This window comes from Anticarsia gemmatalis, chromosome 22 (assembly GCF_050436995.1).
Source record: "Anticarsia gemmatalis isolate Benzon Research Colony breed Stoneville strain chromosome 22, ilAntGemm2 primary, whole genome shotgun sequence".
Classification (NCBI taxonomy): domain Eukaryota; kingdom Metazoa; phylum Arthropoda; class Insecta; order Lepidoptera; family Erebidae; genus Anticarsia; species Anticarsia gemmatalis.
The window spans coordinates 7,306,317-7,323,428 of record NC_134766.1 but is presented as its reverse complement, the minus strand read 5'-3'; the positions used below and the strand labels follow the sequence as shown (position 1 = coordinate 7,323,428).

At 33.6% G+C, this 17,112-nt stretch overlaps 1 protein-coding gene across 12 annotated transcripts in view; it reads right to left on the bottom strand.

The window, feature by feature from the left end:
• The window catches only part of shot (dystonin-like protein short stop), a 375,697-nt gene that overhangs the window by 170,494 nt on the left and 188,091 nt on the right, over positions 1-17,112 (bottom strand). The window lies entirely within an intron of this gene.

Sequence of the window (17,112 nt, the reverse complement as noted above, 5' to 3'; positions counted from 1 at the left end):
GTGACGGACTGTGTCGGTAAAAAACCAAGTATTTTGTACGTGGGATTATGAGTTTGTTAATGAGGTTGCGTCGAACAATATTATACATGATGTTATCGATCATTTTTATTATGTAATCCATGTTATACACTTATATGTAATGTGTATGTGAAATAATAGAAGAAATGCCGCGAACTATTATGTCAAGTGGTTTTTAATTTATGTAAACATGACTGTAATATAACTACAGCACTCTATACAAGAAAATATACTATTTTTATGTAATATTGTGAACATACATATTTAGTTCACTCAGCGTTCGCAGTGTGTTGTGGAAAACGTCATGCATAATGATTTGACTGACAGCGTCAAGTGCACTTCAATAAAATAATTAAAGTAATTATTTCTATGAATTACATTCATTCAATTGGTGCGAAACGGTCACCTTCTAAATAATTATATGACCTAACATTGTCACTAAAATACATAAAATTTACCCGACTATTGTAAAAAGAATGAACTATCAGCACATCGTCATTATACTAAGTACCAGGGAACTATGACATTAAAGAGATGTTCTTTAAAGCTTGTTTAAGTTGTTACCAATATACAGCATGTTCTTAAAACATGGACCCTTGTCAATGTCACATTTAGACATTGTTTTGACGCGAGTCAATAAACTAAGTAATGTAACACCTAAAACTTTTAGCTGTTCTCAATGTTGTATTTTAATTCGGACCAATGAATTCATTGCGTCTGTTTTGTTACAAACTGATTGGTGCATCCATCGGAAGTCCCATCATTTCCGATAGAGGCATTGATGATTGATTGACGGAAGAGCTGACAGCAGAGAGTTTCAAACACCTTGTGGGCGTATGCGGGACTTTGTAAGCTTGATGTTTAATAATATTAAGTAGAAAATAAATCAGAAAAAAAGTATTTGTTAATTTCAATTCAGATCGAAATTGGACCATCTGATTTTAAATAAATGTAAATATATGTCTTTATACTATTTCTTCCACCTAATCGAATTGATAGAGCGAAAATCCAAACGTGAAAATTCCATTGACTTTTCGTTGATATGGTATGAAAAGGTAGTCAAATGTGTTGCGTATGTTTAACACGGAGCCTCTTATGACTATAACTTTGAAATCCAAAAACGTAGGAGTCCTTAGACAAAAGACAAACCTTTCTGACAAAAGTTCCCTCTACTATTCCCTGATAGCTCTTATGATGATGATGACCTCCAATGGATTTTGGTAATGGTGACCCTTCGACCCTTAATCAAACTGGTGCCGATGCGCCCGAAGATGACTTAGATAGTCAATTTTCTTTTCTCATAGGTTCATAAGGAAGTGAAAGTAAGAGGTATAGACAGCATGTCAGTATGTTTGTGTCGTAAGTCTATTGTGAGACGATGGACAGATGAGTCAACTAAACTTAGTTATATAGTAGGTATGTGTAGACTGAATGTAAGCCATTGTTTTAGAGTTAGAAAATATTGTTTAACGAATATTTTGAGTTCGGTTTATTTTGTGGTTTGTGACTAAATGTTATTATTGTATTTAGCTATAATTATTAAATGTTTAAACTTTGTTGTGGGAAGATACATATTTATGAAATAAAAATACTATCCTACCGCCGAATTTTGTTAGGGTTTGAATCATACAAGCTGGTCAAGGGTGAGTTGATGTACTTCTATTCTTTCGACGTAATAAAAAATATATTAATATAAAAGGACTTTAGTCCATTTTGCTATTTATTTAATTATGTAAAAGTAGAATGATTTTCTCGACCGATGACATCAAACCGAAACTATTTATGATTTTACACAGTATATCAATAATTTGTCATGAAAAACCCTTTAATTACCCCTTTTCCCGCTAATGAAATAGAGCCTTTATTCCTTTACAATAATAATCATTTTTGTATGTCATATATTTATGTATAGAATAATGCACGCCATTTAAAATGACAAGTACGCACTTTAGTTCAAGAGCTTCGGTATAAGGCATCCGATTAAAAAGGTTATGCAATGTTTGTGCGGACACGAATCGGATGGGTCATCATTGTAAAATCATGGTGATGTATAGAAGGAAATGGGAAGGACGTGATTGTGTGTAATTAGTAAATTATAATTATTTTAAACCTTAGTGTAATACAGAATTTAGCGATGGAGTATAGAACATTATTTTTAAAACTTCCCAAGACGATTTCTTGTAAAGGACAGCTTAGCCCAACAATAAACTGCAAAAGATTATAGTTACCTACCATTTTAAGTAATGGTAGGTAAACTATAATCTTTTGTAGTATCAATCGACAGGTTATATACATTCCTTTTAAATAGTGTTCAGTAAATATTTACATCAAGACCAGTTCTGTCAAACCTTCATGTGGGCGAGCGTGATGTTACCAGTTTCCTTGCACTAGTTTTTGTCCCTCATGCTAATAAAGTACTGGACATTATGCAAACAGATACATATTATAATTGCAAATCTTGTTTGCCAAGATAAATAAATAAAGGCCTGTATATAATATCCAAGGAATTCTACATAAAAGCTTCAAATACTACATCATAGATACTTAAATATATTGTATAAATAAATAATTACTTGATACTAAATAAATAATAAACTAACAATAATAAATACGCATAAACAAAAGCTTATAGATTTACATAAAATACATTAACATCAAACGCGACCACTAACGCCATCTCTCGGCGCTAATAGTAAAGCGTTACGGAACTACTAAGATACGAACCTTGCTCGCGGCCGCTGTTAGCGCCATCTAGTATTTGATTACAACAACTTTAAGCAAGCAAGCATTTTTTATTCTTGCGCTTTTTTTCGCTCTGACAACTTACCATTATGGTCTGGCCAGAGGGACGCATGTACAAATAAAGTGTGTGATTATCAAAACATTAAAAGCTTAGAAATACTTAGGCTATTTTTTTTTACATTAGCCTTGCTCACACACTAGATTCTAATATTATTTCCATATTCAATTACTCAGGTAATTCTAGCAATTAGACTTATAATTTAACTTATGATTTAATTATATTTAAATTGCTCCCGATTTTAGAAGCATATCTTGCGGAAAATACGCTAGCATACAGTAGCCTACAATATAGATAGATAAATAGATAAAAGAGAAAGGAAGAATAAATAAGGGTCAAACAAAGCAATAATTTTTAAAGTTACCAATTTAGTAGACTTCTTTCAGAACGTTTCAGAACGCTACGAAAAATATTCAATACATAAAATTATTAAAATACATAACTGAGTCCGAAAAACATATATTCCTTAACAAAGGCTCGTGTAAGCCCTTCCCAAAATTACAAATTCAATTACACTACGCTCACAATAGTACTTCAAACCCATTAATAAACCCAGAAATACACAAAAACACGAAACACAATTACACAAGCGATTATTTCACAAAATAATCAAACAAGGCAATAAATAAATGTAAAATTATACGTTTTACATCAATTCAACAACTTAATCTATCAACGTCCTGCAATCAACAACAACAACAAGATAGGAAACATTTCTTAACCTTTTGATGTATTTGACATCGACAACGACTGTTAATTGACTTGAGAATTGATCAATAGACTGATCTAAGCTCTAACAAAACAAATGTGGTGAATAAGTCATTTGTGTAATTTAAGGTTACTGTTAAATGATATATTGACGTAATTGATTTGCTTATTTTTGATCGACTGCGCAAGAAAATCGAGTGTTGTATAAACATTTTTTGGACTGTGGATTACGCTAGGTTACTCTGTCACCCTTTTAGTATCTCCAGCTGATGTTAAAAGTTTGTTTTCGTAGCAAATAAATAAGTAGTGCAATGGATGGGATCAAGAAACAACGCCCTTTGTTCTCTTTACGTGCAATTTACAATCAACATAGGGGTAGCAGTTGTCCAAACTTTAACTTAACTTCTAACAAGATTACGGAATCTCTTATTAATGAGTTGGTTTTATGAAAAACTGTATGTTTGTATTAATGCAGTACACAAATACCATCAATTCTAGTTCCTTATTAAGTTGCAACACAGATAACAGTTTCTACCCAATGTCACTTGAACAGAAGTAACGTAACTAACGACTGCACAATACCGTTCCCCCAATTATCTTCAAATGACAATGTGCAGCACCACGAACAAGATAACTACTTCCGAAACATATTATCCAATACATAAAAGACATGTACACAGCGAAGTGTAATCATTTTTGCCCATTACTGTCCTACAGATGAGCGTCCCGGAAGAAAAAAGGGTAGAACTTCAAGCCAAGTGCGGGACCGAGACCTTTACCATTGGCTTGTCTAGAATCTTCTTTAGATTATTTAGTAGGTAGATGCATAATAGAAAGTTCTTTTATAGGTTCTAAACACACTATCGACTAAAAACTGGATTAACCCAGAGCCAAGTTAGGATTTCGAAAAGACAATCGGCAAATCCCGTAGAAGCCGAAGGGTAACTGTGGTCAAGATTACCCAACATTTTGTTATTATAGGCCTCGTAGCGAGAAAAAAGGAGTTTCAAAACTCTCGTGTCCAAATAGGAAGGGATCTAGAATAAAAAAGTAGCTTACGAACTTTACATTGATACAAATAGCCCATTTACTACTCAAACATTCTTAATAAACATGTACATTGTCAATTTGTTCGTTATAACAAAAAATATAAACAAACTGATCGTAAATAACAATTACGTCAGCCGTAAATCACGGGCGCAGGTGTCAGAAGGCTCTGTTAAAAACTTTGATACTGGTCGTAATAAAACTACAGTCTAACAACTTAATATAGAGAGCCTTGGCATGCACGATTTATATAGACTTTATATACTGTTCGATTGCTGGGCAAGGGTCTCCTCAGCAAACAAGGGAGGGGTTAGGCCTTGAGTCCACTTCGATGGCCAAGGGAGCGTTGCGGACTTTGGAAGGTGCACTGTCTTAAGATATACAGATTGTAAGAATGACCCCTAACTATACAAGGATAAGTTGTAAATAAAATGTTAAATGAATTTAATCAATAATTCTGCAAATTTTCTGAATAAAGTAACTGTATCAAACCACCGTAAACTGCATAAGCTTGATTGACTGATGTTCTAAATTCTGAATGTTGTATGCCTCCGTGAGCCGCGAATTTTGCATACAAGACCCTTGATAAGTTGTCTGCGTAGTCGTAATAAAACTACCAGTAATAATCACAGTCATTCAAGTTGAATAGGATATAATAATTGACTTGTAGCTCAACATTGTAGTTATGTTTGTGTAAATAAATCATTATGAGTGTATTTTTTATAATTACTTTAGACACATGCTTGATAGGACGTGATTTGTTGTGCAAATGTATTAACTGACGGTTACGAGAATTTTAAATAGGGTCTCTTTTGTAATGGCATTAATTTTTCAGGATTTTAATTGGCTGTTGATGATGTTCTAATGCCTTGACCTCTGTTACATTTCGGAATAAAACCCTATTTAATGATGGACTCAAGAATCTCCTCCTTTAAACCAGAAGGAGACTCATGTCCAGTAGTGGGACAGCGATGGGTTAAGTTATAGACGTAGGATCAATCATTATTGAATCATACTACTCAATCATTCATAATTCGTTTCCACAAAGATGCATAAAAGCTACCATCAATATAAATTTATTTCTTACTATAACAGCAGTTAAAAATATCGAACTTACGCAATTATTACCAATGCTACGATCATTAAATCATATCAAGGCAGGACCAGAAAAATATTCAAAAACTGTTTCGTAAGAGGGTGCGAGGGCGTAAAGTGGGTGTCGCCATCTGGTCTATGACCTTCGAGGCAACCTACATGGGCCCTACGGCCTATAGGTCAGTCAGGCTTGACAGTATGACGTCAGAGCAACCGGAATACTGATACGTATGCAAATTCGCTACCTACTTCAAGCGGAAGGGAAGTTTTTCGAATTGTTCAAACTAATTGTTTATTTTGCGGTTTATCGCAGATGGCGTTATAGTAGTGGCAATATTTTTTTTTAATTGGCCATAAAAAAGAATGTAATGCCCAATATGGATTGAACGATTGCATAATTTTTAACTTAATTTTTATCTTTTCTTATGCCATTATACGTAATACGACGTACGACGTTTTATTACTAGACAAGGAATTAAATTTGCTTAAAAAAAACCTTTCAAAAATATAAGCCTTTACAAAGTCAACTTAGAGTCAAAGTTCGAATCAACTCCAAATAATTCCAACTCACACAACTAGATGGCGCTAGGTGTGTAAAATGGCAAAGACCTTGAAATCCAACAAGGACAATGTCAAATGCACGCTGACGTCATCACAATAAAAACTCGAGCTAAGTTATCAGCCTTTATGTCGGGTTTCAGGTAAACGAATTTTAAAATAAATTTCGGCGCAAGTTATCAAATTTATTTTTTGTTACGATCTTTGTGAGTAATAAAAATTGTTGTGGTTGGCCAAAGTTGTAGATTTGCTATCTTGGTTTGAAAATAAAAGGTGTTTGAAATTTTGCCATACTTTATTCTTTGGCTACTTAACCTACTCTACCTCTACCTAGATACTGAGGATTTTTTTACCCACTATTCATTTATTTGTTGTACAGATATTATTTTGTTGTATGAATTCAAATCTGATAAATTAGGTAAAAAGATGACCATCTAAAATATAGACTCAGTTATTAGGTATTACAATTTATTTACTAAGTACTACTAAGTATTACAATTTATTTAAATGAACTCGCAAATCTTCGATTTCATACATCACTCAATCCATCTTTCCTTCAAACTAAAGTAAATAGTAAACCTAGATATTAAATAATCCAATCATAGAAAACAGTACCATAGAAGTAAATCTATGGTTTAAAAAGGCACGTACGCGGCGGTGTCATTGACCCCCGACCTGCGTAACTGTACGTGCTCTTGCGCACTGTTACTTGGGTTTAGCAGTTCCGGACTACGAAACCATTGATATTATATTGTACACATAGACTTGCTATTTCAAAAACGACTCACATCACTTTATATTGATATGAGACTTGCGCTCTTTTGAAATTATATCCTGCTTATGTAAAAATTGCGAAATTTTGTGAAAAAATTTCGATGTTCGTATACAGATGAATGTGCAATTTTAAAAACAACACGTCTTACTTTACTTTGATATGAGACTTATGTCTTTTTGGATTCTGCATACTTGTAAAAAAAACAAAAATTAGTGAAGATAGAAATGCCGATGTTTGGAGCTTAAAGATGTTTGCGTGAAGCGAAAACGACTGAATGTATTGATGAAATGTGGCAAATCGATAGTTTATACACTGAATTAACATTTAGGATACTTTATAGCCAGACATTATTTTTCTAAGCAGGTGAAATCGTGGTTAATGTTAGTATTTAAGTAAATACAGACCTAGATATTGTGTTCAAAATGTAGTCTGTAAGTAGAATCGTACGCTTGTTAGTGACTTAATAATGTGGCCAGTGACCGTAAAAATTAAACTAATTATTGTTTCAGTCTAAATTTAAAGGATATAGCAGGTTGTTTGTGAGACTAACACGTGATTAAAATTGTGTGTACATCTACAACTTTTTGGAAAAGTTACGAACATTCGTCATTTTTGTAAGAAAAAGTAGCCTAGACCGTTTTGCATTTGCGAAAATAAGAGCATATACAAATGTGTCATCTTAAAATAGGCTGTAAGGTTTATGCATCTTGCTAATTTAAATAGCTTAAGCAGTTACCCTATGTAATTGTATCTGTCACAATTACATAGGGTAACTGCTTAACCACCGACCAACATAATTAGCCTTCGGTACCACCGCTTCTAAATTATTTGACAGATATTTTATCACGTGGATTTTTGACAGTTGCTTTCATACATTTGCTCACTTTATTATTTTTTTTCACTTTATTATCTAACTTTTATACTAGAAAATTTGACTGTTTTAGTATAAAAAATAACTTTTTTTTGACTGTTTTAGTATAAAAAAGAACTTTTTTATACTAAAACAGTCAAATACACTTCGGGACAAATAAATTAGACTACGCACTCCAGAAGTATTTTTGCGGTAGGTGTCTTTCATGTATAGTATTAATGAATATGGTCAGAATTTTCAATCATACGGTCAATTAGTAAGAATCATTGTTGTGATTAATATAATTGAACTCTTAGACGTCGGTCATTATCGTTAGAGACCACATGATTGCTGTGTCATTGTTGAAGAACATTTGTTATTATGTCACTGAAAAAAAAAACCTAACTGTAGATCTGTTTTAATTCTTTGTTTAAAGTAATAATCGTTTTGGATAGCTCTTAATTTAATGAAATTAAAATACCGGATTTAATAGAACTCCCGGAAAGTATAGACTAGTTATTTATGTATGTAATAGGGGTTAGGTTAGTGCCATATACGGGGTACGTTATGTAACTCCAGGATATAGGGAATATTCTAAAATAAATAACTAGAAAAATCTATTAACAATTTACCTAACTCTGGAAAGAACACGAGACCTTGTGATCTGCAGTCGTATGCAATACCACCCAAATCACACAGATTCTATAACTATAAAATCTGTAGAAATAATCAGCATTTATTTAACCACGTACATATCACTGCAAATCTATACTAATATTATAATGCTGAAGAGTTTGTTTGTTTGTTTGTTTGAACGCGCTAATCTCAGGAACTACTGGTCCGATTTGAAAAATTCTTTCAGTGTTAGATAGTCCATTTATCGAGAAAGGTTATAGGCTATATATCATCACGCTTCTACCAATAGGAGCAGAGTACCAGTGAAAAATGTTACGAAAACGGGGAAAAATTTTAACGCTTATGTGACGCAAGCGAATTTGCGCGGGTCGGCTAGTATTACATAAACATAAAATCATAGTATTATCCCCAACAAAAGCGAAAAAAGAAACACAATATAACCATATTTGTAACTCAATCCGCCATATTTCATATCTCAACTTTAAACTACACATAAAATTTCGAAGCGCTATAAAAAACCTCAATAACAGTATTCGGTTACATATCGATATAAAGAAGACTTATACCCTTATAAATTGTGACCTCTCAATTCGAGATGAATCATCTTTCTTGAAATAAAACGTATTTGTTGCAACGAACATCTGCATAAGGTATTAAGAAATAAATATTGTTCAACTGCAACCGAAATTGTTCTTACATACATACGTACATCCGTACAAACATACAAACATAGAATCAAACCTTGTAAAGGGGTAGGTATAGTCCAAAGAACGCCACTTCGTACGATCCTTTCAAACTTCCCTTGCTTCATACACATCCATACATCTTGTGATAAGCCGGTAACGACGGTATTGTTCTTATTTTATTTGCTTAATAATACCAATTATTTACCCTTTTTCCTTTAACCTACTAACATTTCAATGATAAGCAAAGTCTACAAAGTATAATCCTAAGTTCTATTAAATCAGACGACTGCTCATAAAATATTGATAGCTGATCTATTTTACTATTGTATCAAATAATGACAACCTGGAAATCAAACCTTACGCTTCCCATTCAATTGCACAATCAGACCACCAACGCAGTTAGAAATAATTTCACAAATAAGATACCACCAAAAACAAACATCATGTAGAATCAGCTATTATTTAAAATGACACGCTGTATAAGGAGCGAGAGGTTCGTATGTACAGGGTGATTCAACTTGTTATTGCAAATCGGATGTTGCAGTTCCCGAGATACGTGGGCGAAGCGACTAAGATTATAACGTAATCGTTTTGAATACATACTTTACCTAATTTGGTTGTATTTGGTGATAAATTCGGTTTATATTAATTTAAGAGCTATTATAAATATCTGTCATATAGACGCTAATAAAAGTACCTTTTGCTTTGACTTGAAGGTAAGAAGTAGTAAGGAATGTAATTGCATTTCCATTCCAGACTACCAGCTTTATGTACTCGAAGTGTTGTATATAAAAGAAGCCCATGATTTGAGCTTTATGATATCCATTACAATATTTATATAAATACCAATTTAGCTTTTTGCCCGACCCGGGACTCGAACCCGAAACTTCACGATTAGCCGTCGGATTCACTACCGACCGCACGACAGAAGCAGTGAAAGTCAAAATTATGTCTACAAAATAATATCTTATAAAATAAATGCAATTAAATGTGCAGTTTTTTCTATTATTAAACACGCCTGATTAAATACCACAATACACATTTCAATAATAAAATAACATCACTAAATATATTTTTCTCAGTAGAACGTTTCCATTTAAAACCGCAAGCCCGCTGTATAAGCGCCACTCCATATACGGGGTGTTGTAAGTATGCCGCCACCCACGCGTTAACATGTTTCTCATTACTTTAATATTTGTGTATGGGATCATACATGTATGTTACTATGGGATCATACATCACGTAATATTTTTTGGACTTTCTAGAACACCCTCCCCCCTCTTCTCATAGTGAAGTATAAAAATGTGTTTTTTATTATTGCAAAAATGTCTTTCTATTTTTTTCTTATAATATATATTATCCAACCCGCACTTGGCCAGCGTGGTGGACTCAAAGCTAACCTAATCTAACCCTTCCTACGTACGGGAGACCCTTGCCCAGCAGTGGGACAGTAACGGGTTAAAAATATATATCTTTAATAAGGTAATTTCAAGTTACGATCTTTAAATAGTGCATTAAACAAATACGGATGATGAGATAAGACTTAACTCCCCGGTACGATATTTGGTGACGTTTTTACGAATCATCTTACCCACTTGCGAGGCTCATATGATTAATGGACAGTCCCTATACATGTATGAAATACTCCATACATGTATGAACTTACTTTCGATTCCAAATGGGGTCAAACTGTCACATATCTTACGGTCATTATCCTTGATTAACGACATATATAATTAATGTCGAATCTGAATAAATAAAGCTGTTTTATAGTTGCGATAAGTTTAAACATAAACAATTTAACACTGATGTCCTAAAAATTAATAATCTGGAGCAAACATAAAAATAGCAGCACTAAAAAGAAATCGAACTATCTAGAATTCTAGACGTTATGATATAATAATTCGTAGTATAATAATAGTTATATATAAAGATCGTTATGTAAAAATAAATAATTAACTAAATTTAGCAAATGTTTATTTCGTTTAAGTTACTTTTACTTCCTAGAATGAGTCTGAAAATAATAAAACTTATTTTTAAAAATATTTAAATATTATATTTTTACCTACAATTGTATAATATATTAAAGTGTACGAGTACGCAAAATATTTATAACCAAAATTATTTTTACCGATTACCCATACATTACCGATAGAGTTCCTTAGACATGTTCTCAAATGGATACAAATTACTTGTTTCTTTATGCTTTTAGTAAGTCTTATGGATAACCATTTTGATAGAAAACAAATGCCTTGTAATGAGATGAGAATAAGTATCACTAATATCAATAAAACTGAAAAAGCTATTTATAATAATACTTTTATCTCCGAAACTACAAGATTGATTTGGAAAATTCTTTCACTAGTAAAAAGCTACATTATTTCTCAGTCCTACAAATCATCTTTCATTCTCCTCAAATTAATAACAAAATATTTTACGATACTTTTTTAAAAATCACATTTGTTTAAAATGCTACAATATTCCGTATAGCGAATCGAATTAAAATCCTTCTATCAAGATGCTGTACAGCGAAAGTGTAGTGATTATTCAGTGCACAAAGGTTGCATCACCGGTGACTCAGATAAGTTATGTACTGTATAACTCTTTATAACGAAAGTGGCCTGTCTACGAGATGGAACTGTGTAATTGTAAACGTTTAAGATTTTGACTGGCTTATTTTATTTTAGTTGCAGTGATAGTTTGGCATTCGCCGTTCAAGTGGTCGAGCGTTTAAACACTAGGCAATGCACCAATAGCTTGTTGTAGTATGTATTAAAGAAGTTTATAGGAATCGTAGAAAACCCTAAACCTAAGTATGTACACTTAAATAACTAGACAATTACTCTGGCCGAGTGCAATGCTGGTCATCTTTTAGCCGACAAAATAATGAAAAGAAAGTTAATTTATTTAACGAATTAGTAATTCATACTATTTTTTTATATAAAGGTAAGCTCCGGATTATTATAAACTAGCTGACCCGCGCAACTTCGCTTGCGTCACGTAAGACAGAATGGGTCATAATTTTCCCCGTTTTTGTAACATTTTTCGTTACTACTCCGCTCCTAATTGTTGTAGCGTGATGATATATAGCCTTCCTCGATAAATGGGCTATCTAACAGTGAAAGAATTTTTCAAATCGGACCAGTAGTTCCTGAGATTAGCGCGTTCAAACAAACAAACTCTTCAGCTTTATAATATTAGTATAGATATTAGTATAGATTTAAAGTCTCCGTGTTGCCATACTATAAAATTAACGTCGCATATTTAATTTAAAATATAATTTTACTGGTAGACTAAGACCTACCTCACATTCCTAAAAACCTGAAATCCAACATTTATGACATGTAGTTATTAATTTTAATAGATTCTCTCATAACATAGCAGGTTTTAGTGCCTCCTTCAAACGTTTATGAACACTAAAACGCTAGATTTTCTCTCTTTACAATCACAATGGCGAGAAAATGCCTAACACACGAATGGACGACCTCTTAGAAAGCTTTTAATGAAAGGCCTCGCTTGTAAATTGAAGTTCATGAACCAGCATTGAATATACTTTGGAGTCTAGATGGTGAGGCATAGAATTCGAGTTTTGTAAAACAGTTAGATTTGATACAAAAAGTGTTAGATTACATAACTGCTAGATAAAGTGAGAGCACATGAATGGAAAAGTACTGTCAAAATTCCTTCTGGTAAGCTATCTGAGGGAAGGAAGTATAATGAGCTTACGTATCAAATATCAGGTGGATTTTTGACACATGTTTTCATAAATTTGCCGTCAATTTATCTGACGGCCAGTTTATCCGACACTTTTGGAACTGAAACTATTTCTCTTGTGTATAGCAATTTCGTGGAAGGGACAATGATGTCTATCAATTGACAAAGTTTATTTAAATCTGCTCAAATATTTAGCTTGGAAATGAAACATGTCTGTTTCAGAAATGAGCACGCTAATGTATTAAAAACATCATTTTTTGTCTTTGGCTTGGAATCAATTGCAAAAGAAAGTCTTGTACAAAATAAAAGACGCTTTTAACGACGCAACATAGGCACATAAAGACTACAGGTTTGAAGATACGACCATAATACTTATATTAGAAGTGGGATCAAGCAGCACAGGTCAAAACCTTTCCGATCTTTGCCAATTATCGCCTTATAAAACCATAAACAACGACTTTTCCATAGACAGGTAGAGGTCTTCGCCATGTATTAAATGCATAACTGTATCTATGGTCTGAAATTCTGAATGTTTGTGTGTACGATTGCTGATCGAGGTCTCGGATTTGATTATCTGGTATTTTCTAATTTATATATACTAGTATTTTAAAATTGTAGAGTTTGTTTGTACGCGCTAATCTCAGGAACCATTGGTGCGAATTGTAAAATTCTTTTATTGTAGGATAGTCTTTTTATTAACGAAGGCTATAGGTATTAGGTTATATAAAATCGCGCTTCAACCATAAAGAGTAGATTACCAGTAAAAAAAAATCAAAAACGGGAAAAATTATGACCAATTCCTTTTTACGTGACGCAAGCGAAGTAGCGCGAGTCAGCTAATGTTAGAATATTTTTCAACAGTAATATTATTAAAATTGTTATTAAACATGAACTTATCATTTCGAACAATAGCTTCGTATGATAATATAAAGTTCACACACAACTGTCTATCACTGTACCTTTAACAGTTTTGAACTTCTAAAATGTCAAGTTACATAAATACTCTTTGAACACGTCAAAACTTACATCACCTTTCTCTTTTCAACTTATTGCGTAAGATGTTGCCGTCTCTTTCACTCGTTCAGGATGTCACGCGTACGGTAGGAAATCGGAAATGCATTGGATATGCATTTAATATGCATCACGCCAGTTATATCCAAAGTTGTAAGCAGAGGTGTATAAATAAATAAATATAAATATCATCGGACAACACACGGTCATTTGATTCCAAACTAAGGAGAGCTTGAACTATGGTAACCAATTAACTAATAAACATACTTACATACTTCAAATACATACTTATATAGATAAATTGACAACCAGGCTCAGAACAAATACTCATGCTCACTACACAAAGATTTGTCCCGGATTCGAACCCATCACTCGCGGCGCTACGGTTATTGTGGCGAGGTGACCAATTAAACCGTTGCGCGTTGCGCCAAACGTGCAGTTAAACGTGTATAAAATACAATACATGTAACAGGGTGCAAGCCAATTGCTATATACCGAGAATAACACTAAATTTCAGACTCCTATTGAGAATAAAGGCCTTTCAGGCGGCTTGAACAACTTTGATACTAGGTTGACCACTAATCATACGATAGATAGGTAGGTATAGGACATTGATAATAACCTAATATAAATTAGAAAAGATCATAAGTACCTTTCCCGACCTGGGAATTGAACCCGAGGCGTCATAAACAGCAGTGAGATAGTCTACCGACTGCGCCACAGAGGCTTACATTAATAAAAAAGACGTCTTCTCTAACGAAAGGTCATCTAAATATTGAAAGACCTTATATATTGTGCATTTAAAACACATTTAAGTGTTAAATAAAGTGTGTAGTTAGTATAAATAAGTAAATAACATGGAGGCATGTTGCCAAGTCCGTTGGCGCGGCGCCACAAGGCTTCCCTGCGAGAATTAATCCTTAGCTCATTATCAACCTTCATGACTCGTTTAAATACTGGTACTGGGCAGTAGGTACTACTATTGGTTCTTTAATATATAGACAAGAGTAAAACAGAGTATTTTCTTACTACTATTTCCTATTTAAAACAGATTATTTTCAATCAACACATTTTTATGGGTCGTTCAGGGATGCCAAAGGCTCAATTTTTTTTGCCTTAAATGGCAACAGTTGCTGAGTACGGAATAAGCGAAGTGTATCAAAAGCCTGATCCGTGCCTATTTCCGAGAGGATGTAATGGATGAAACTTATGTACTTTCGTTTCAGAACAAGATAGTCGTAACTAGTTTTCGCCAGTTTTTGGATTGCTAGGTCGTTTTCCATACAGGATTTATTTCGCTTCCAAAGCGAAGACTTTTGCAAATATTTAGAAAAGCCTAGTTTTACTTTTTGAACTAGCCAATGCAAAAATTATACTTACCTTTGAAGTTGCTTATGAAATCTTTGAGAAAACAAACTCTTTTTTTTCTTATCAAATATGATTCAGTATTCATTTGATGTTTACATATCAATATGCTTATAAAGTGGCAACGTTAGGGTCTTATCGTCATGCGCACGTGTCAAATAAGGACTCAAGAGTAATGAGATAGGACCTAGAAAGATTAAATGAAGATAAGTGGTAATTGGAAGTACATAATAGGATGTTCGAAGCAATGTTTGACTGCCTGACTGACAAAATGCTATTGGTTTTTCAAATTTATTTAAGAATGTTACTCAACAGTAATCCAGAGTTTGGTAAATGCAAAAGGTATATAGCAAAAGGCTCGCTTCCTGTTACATGGGACTAACATTATTAACAGAGAAATGTGGGTATATTTCTGCCTACATCTACGTCTTTTTCTTCTTCTTGTCTCATGTATAGTGGTCAACCTGGTGTCAAAGTAGTTCAGGCCGCCATACGGCCTTTGACGTGACTTAACGACTGCTATCTTTAGTGACAACAACCGGGACCGACGTTTTACGTGCCTTCCGAAGCACAGAGACGCCCAGTACACATACCACTAAGCGGTCACCCATCTATAGAATGACGCAAAGGTTTGCTTAACCCGCAGATCGTTTACCGACCGGTGAGCGCAACTGGCATGATACTATGCATGTATGTACAATTTACATAGACTATTAAAATCGGAACTTCACAAACGTAAACATCAAAGTAAGTGGCATGACGTAAAGTTAGCACAGGTTATAGACGGACGCATTGTTATGTTAATGATATGAGCATAACACGGTGATGTTGGCTAATGTGGCCAAACAGAGTGTTAACTCATCTTTATGTGATGTTTAAGAAATATTTGGGTAAATTTTAAAGTCTTTAAATGGGTCTTTTATCGTTTTAAACAGTCGTGTAAAGATTAGCTGACTTCAGTCAACTAGTTAGCAGATCCATGATCGAAACGTAACGAAAAGAATATAACAAAAGGTAAGTAAATCCTGACCAATACAATGGATAAGAAAGTATCTCACTCTGTCTGTATTAACTTAATGACAAAACCAATGAACCGATTGGGATGAAATTTTGTCCAAATATAGTTTCAAACTCGACAAAGGGTATCTACATATCTTGACCAACTTATACCTTCTAGCCTTTATCCTCGTAATCTAAATTTATAACCCGTAATTCTATAAAATCATCAACTCCTCATGTGAACAAAATAACAGTTATCCATAAGTCTAAAATTGTACGGCAATCCAATTCTTGGCAACTTTTTCGCCTGTCCCTACTTCATCAAAAAAATCAATGACGTTCACTTGCACTTTTCTCTATATCAGTATGCAAAACCACAAACATACTTGTATGTAATAATTAAGTATTCAGTTCAGATCAGTTACTTAACACGTAATGCAATGATATCATCTGTTCTATAACATTTTATGTACAACTTATCCTTGTATAGTACAAGTATGTCATTTTAACAATAGTTAATCATGCGCCTCCGGCCTCCCCAACCCGCACTAGGTCAGCAAAGTGGACTCAAAGCCTAACACCTCTCTATTTTCGAGAGGAGACCCGTGCCAAGCAATGCGACAATAATAGGTTAAAACCATTATACTTATCTATATCGTCCTTTTCCTAAAAACTTACTTAAAATCACTATTGTTGATCACACAAATATTTATTCCATGAGGGCATTGAACACGCGCACTCAGTAATAGCGACGTATTGTCTACTTTAACTGCAACACTAAAGCCATTGGACTTCATAAAGGTAACTCTAGTTTCTGTCATTGGATTAAAAAAATAAGAATGAAAATGCT